Here is a 5,943-nt window from a genome sequence, read left to right on the forward strand (position 1 = left end):
CCGAGGGAGAAGGAAAGAAAGCCCTAGGCGCACCTGCAGCCAGTGCGCATGCGTCCAACGCATTTCTCCCCTAACACTCTCCCCGTTCCTAAGTGGAAGGCGCATGCGTGGCTGCGAATGCTATGCATGGGAGTGGGGCGGGAGGTGTCAGTCACTGGGCAGAGGTTATTGTAGATAAATACGCACTCTCAGAACTGCGGGGGAGGGGCACAGCACGCAGCCAATCGTGGCATTGCAGAGGCCCAGTAACCCCCAGTGCTGGCATTGCAGGGGGGCACAGTAACCCCGGGTGCTGGGACTATGGTAGATACAAGGCACCGCTCAATAGTGGGATTAAAGAACTCGTCCTCACAATTCCGGGATTATGAGCACCACAGACTAGTGCATCATCTATGGTGGGATTACAGAGGGTCAAAGTACACCTGCGATGCTGGGAATGTGTGAATGGAGACAGAATACACCTCAGGGTGTTGTGAGGGAGTATGGGTGCAACTGGTTTTATCTACAAATAAAGATAATCAATTTTCCGAGGCTCTTTACTTTTAGGGATTCCTGCACGTGGTTTTGTGAAGTTTAGAAAGGACCACTAAATTATCTAGTCTGTCCTGCACTTCACGAGCCATCCGTTTTCACTCAAATCGCTCTTTTGAGTCCAATGATTTCCATTAAAAAGCATTTCAGTCCTCAGAAAATAGACTGTCTTGTTCCACGGGCAGAGAACAGGATGCTGCTAATGCCCCAAGTCCCTTCAATTGAGGGAATTGATTGGGTGGCACATGCCCAGGTGATCCTAGGAAGTGATCCAGGCCCAATGCTATTGAGGAAGTTGAAAAACTCCCAAGGTCTCTGCCAATCTGACTTGGCAGGTAAATTCTTTCCAAACCCCAGTTCTAAGGATCACTTAGCGCCTGAGAATGTGAACAAGACACCAATCAGGCATCTAAACACAATTATTGGTACCATCTCAGATCACTGAGGACTTGTTTCCACTTACCCTGAGATCAACACTCTGGAGATCAATCTTTCCAGGTTTAATTTAGTGGGTCTAGTAAGAACAAGCTAAATTGACAGCTGATAGCTTCCCTGTTGATCCCGGAACTCCAGCGGATCACAAGCTGTAAGGGAAATCAGCAGGAGAGTTTCTCCCTTCAACCTCCTGCAGTGGGGACACCACAGAAATTTGACCTTAGATATGTTGACTCCCGCTACATTCTCATAGCTGGAGTTGTATACCTTAGGTTAACTTTCTTCCCTAGTATAGACTTGGCCTGAGCCACCCAATCAACCAATATCTTGTCCCAGATTACAGTTGTACATGGGAAGGAAAAAACCTTCAGTATCCCCTTCAGGCAACCAATGAAACCCTGAAGCATGACACTAGATTATAGCCATTTTTTAGAACAGAGCTACATGCTTGGAATTGATGTCAGCTGCAGGACCAAAAAAGGAAAAGGAACCAACTAACAGACTGATCCATCTCTCCAATATCTCAGGGTCTGCAATCTGTAATGTTTTGCATACCCAAAATAGTTACACAAGTCTGATTTAAATTGGTTTAAAAGTTAAACTGGTGCAATACACTGGCATACTTCAAAAGTGTTTTATTTTAGAGATATTACCAGATCCAACAATATTCTCTATACTTAAAAGGGAGAATTCCACTAAAACCAGTAATATCTCTGAAAAGTGAATGAATTTTATAAGTGTATTGGCTATATATTGGTATACTCCTGATTTGTATTTTATATTTAGATATAAATCAGGATTAAACTAATAAATGAACATCCATACATAAAGTTGTGTCAGTTTAACTAAATCAGTTCAAAATCATATATTTGGTTAAACCAGTACAATTTTGCATGTAGATTCGAGTATAAGGCCCAGCCCTACCCAAGACAAAGAAACTGCAGCTTTCATGCTGGTTCTGAATAATGCAGAGATTATTGTCTAGTGTTTGACTAGTTGTCTGTAAATAAGTAGGTGTCCAGTTCAAGCCTTATGCCTTCTTTCATCTATGGTTTCTTTACAATAGCAAAAGGCCAAGGAATGCTTAGATGACATGCTACTCCTAAACTACATCTAGAACCTGATTCCTCCCTCACACTGATGCAAATAGAAGTCAGTGGAATTATGACTATGTGAGCAAGAGTGGAATCAGGCCTCTAATTCTATTGTTTTTCTATTACTAAAAAACTAAAGAGCAGCAGCTCCACCTGTTTTCGTCTTTCCATGCCTACCATTTTCTTCAAGTAACTTGCTCAGCTCTGAGGGTATGTCTACACTACCACCCTAGTTCGAACTACGGTGGCTAATGTAGTCAACCGAAGTTGCAAATGAAGCCCGGGATTTAAATATCATAGAATCATAGAATAATAGGACTGGAAGGGACCTCGAGAGGTCATCGAGTCCAGCCCCCCGCCCTCAAGACAGGACCAAGCTCCGTCTACACCATCCTTGACAGATGTCTATCTAACCTGTTCTTAAATATCTCCAGAGAGGGAGATTCCACCACCTCCCTTGGCAATTTATTCCAATATTTGACCACCCTGACAGTTAGGAATTTTTTCCTAATGTCCAATCTAAACCTCCCCTGCTGCATTTTAAGCCCACTACTCCTTGTCCTGTCCTCAGTAACCAAGAGGAACAAATTTTCTCCTTCCTCCTTGTGACACCCTTTTAGATATTTGAAAACCACTATCATGTCCCCCCTTAATCTTCTTTTTTCCAAACTAAACAAGCCCAGTTCATGAAGCCTGGCTTCATAGGTCATGTTCTCTAAACCTTTAATCATTTTTGTCGCTCTTCTCTGTACCCTTTCCAATTTCTCCACATCTTTCTTGAAATGTGGCGCCCAGAACTGGACACAGTACTCCAGCTGAGGCCTAACTAGTGCAGAGTAGAGTGGCAGAATGACTTCACGAGTTTTGCTTACAACACACCTGTTGATACAACCTAGAATCATATTTGCTTTTTTTGCAACAGCATCACACTGTTGACTCATATTCAACTTGTGGTCCACTATGACCCCTAGATCCCTTTCCGCCATGCTCCTTCCTAGACAGTCGCTTCCCATCTTGTATGTATGGAACTGATTGTTCCTTCCTAAGTGGAGCACTTTGCATTTCTCTTTATTAAACCTCATCCTGTTTACCTCTGACCATTTCTCTAACTTGCTAAGGTCATTTTGAATTATGTCCCTATCCTCCAAAGAAGTTGCAACCCCACCCAGTTTGGTATCATCTGCAAACTTAATAAGCGTACTCTCTATCCCAATATCTACATCATTGATGAAGATATTGAACAGTACAGGTCCCAAAACAGACCCTTGCGGAACTCCACTTGTTATCCCTTTCCAGCAGGATTTAGCACCGTTAACAACAACTCTCTGACTATGGTTATCCAGCCAATTATGCACCCACCTTATCATGGCCCTATCTAAGTTATATTTGCCTAGTTTATCAATAAGAATATCATGCGAGACCGTATCAAATGCCTTACTAAAGTCTAGGTATATGACATCCACCGCTTCTCCCTTATCCACAAGGCTCGTTATCCTATCAAAGAAAGCTATCAGATTAGTTTGGCATGACTTGTTCTTCACAAACCCATGCTGGCTATTCCCTATCACTTTATTACCTTCCAAGTGTTTGCATATGATTTCCTTAATTACCTGCTCCATTATCTTCCCTGGGACAGAAGTTAAACTGACCGGTTTGTAGTTTCCTGGGTTGTTCTTATTCCCCTTTTTATAGATGGGCCCAATATTTGCCCTTTTCCAGTCTTCTGGAATCTCCCCTGTCTGCCATGATTTTTCAAAAATCATAGCTAAAGGCTCAGATACCTCCTCTATCAGCTCCTTGAGTATCCTGGGATGCATTTCATCAGGACCTGGTGACTTGCTTCACCCGGGCTTCATTTGCATCTTGCCGGGCGCCGCCATTTTAAATCCCCGGTAGTTCGGACTCCGTGCCCGCGGCTACACGCGGCACGGAGTAGGTAGTTCAAATTAGGCTTTCCACAAGTAGTAACGGTAGTTTGAATTAGAAAGCCTAATTCGAACTACCTACTCTGTGCCGCATGTAGCCGTGGGCACGGAGTCCGAACTACTGGGGATTTAAAAATGGCGGCGCCCGGCAAGATGCAAATGAAGCCCGGGATATTTAAATCCCGGGCTTCATTTGCAACTTCGGTTGACTACATTAACCACCCTAGTTCGAACTAGGGTGGTAGTGTAGACATACCTTGAGAGATCATGCAGAGGAGAATGGAGGTGGCTTACCAGAGAAGAACACAGCCTTCCCAAGGATTTGCAGAGCAATTGAACTAACTGGCTTTTTTCTGATGTGAAAAAGCCACCAGGAAGCTCCCAGCACATCCATGCAGATGATGTTATTGCTATGTATTTATTTGGTTTCTTTTAAGAATATTTTTTTCTTCTCTTGCATTCCTGGAGTTATTAGAGTTCCTCACAGTGGGGTGTGGCTTCACGCTTTCTGAGACAGCGAGGGTGATTTAATCTCAGATCATTGAAACCAACCTCATAAAAGGGTATTAATCACTAGGTAGCTTGCATCACAAGGAGCTGATGTTGTGCAAGGAAGGAATGTGACAGAACAGTTTGATTTGAGATAAAGGTAAGGAGAGGGGGCAGGACTTCCATGCCAGGCATAGCACAAGATTACAGAGCTATTTTAGTCACAAGTTCCATAAAACCTGTGATTCAGACTTACTCAAACTATTCACGGCCCCCAATGAAAGGAATGTTCAGAACCAGTTTACAGCCGGAAGAAAGGATTGTTAATTTTCTGTTGTTTTTTAACTCCCTCTTATCCACATTTACCAGCAAGCTCAGATCTCTAGTACGATCAAGTATTCCTCCATAATAAAGCGCTCTCACCCTAGGGGTTACTACTTTTTAAATAATGTGTTATTTCAGACACTCAGTAGCTGAAAGGCTGCACTGAGGGATAGAATTCAGACTGAAGGAACTGGAAGGTTTGGTTTATATACACTCAATTCTTAGTCACTATAGTGACTGGCATTGTTTAAATACCATATATAGATCTTGATTCTGATCACACTAGCTACGTCTACACTGCACCCCTCTTGCTCAAAAGCCTATGCAAATGAAGGGTGGATTAGCATATTGCCGCACTTCATTTGCATAATTAATTAAGGGATAGTTTGCACAAGAAGCTTTTGCACAAAAAGGAGCCGTCTACACAGCTCCGTTTTGCGCAAAAACACCCTCTTGCGCAAGAGCCATTCTTCCTCATTTTTTCAGGAAGAATGGCTCTTGCGCAGGAGACTGTTTTTGAACAAAACAGAGCTGTGTAGATGGCTCCTTTTTGCGCAAAAGCCTCTTTTGCAAAAACAGTCTCTAATTAATTATGCAAATGAAGTGTAGCAATATGCTAATCCACCCTTCAATTGCATAGGCTTTTGTGCAAGAGGGATGCAGTGTAGACGTAGCCTTAGAGGCTAGGTCTATTAGGGTTGCCAGGTGTCCGGTTTTCTACTGGACAGTCCGGTATTTGCACCGTCTGTCCAGTAGAAAAATTCAGAAAATACCAGACATGTGCAATGTCTGGTATTTTGTGAATTTCCAGCGGGGCGCTGGAGGGAAGTCTGGCAGGGGCAGGGGAGCGACTGGGAGGGGGAACGCGATTGGCTTTGGGAGCCCTGTGGTCGCCCGCAAAAGCTGGGTGGGGTGGGGCGGGAGACTGGGACTCCCAGCCATCTCCCTCCTCCCCCCCCCGGCCTGGCTTTTGCACAGGACCAGAGACTCCCAGCGCCAATCACGGCCTGCCTCCCAGCTGGGAGCCTCTGGTTGCGAGCAGATGCTGGGCAGTGGGAGTGGCTCCCAGCCCCGCCCCCGCCCCGCTTCTGCTGGCAAGTAAAGTGCCTGCTGGGGGCGCGGCTGGAAGGACTCCAGCTGCGGCC

Source organism: Pelodiscus sinensis, chromosome 17 (genome assembly GCF_052426305.1).
Source record: "Pelodiscus sinensis isolate ZL-2025 chromosome 17, ASM5242630v1, whole genome shotgun sequence".
In the NCBI taxonomy this organism is placed as follows: domain Eukaryota; kingdom Metazoa; phylum Chordata; order Testudines; family Trionychidae; genus Pelodiscus; species Pelodiscus sinensis.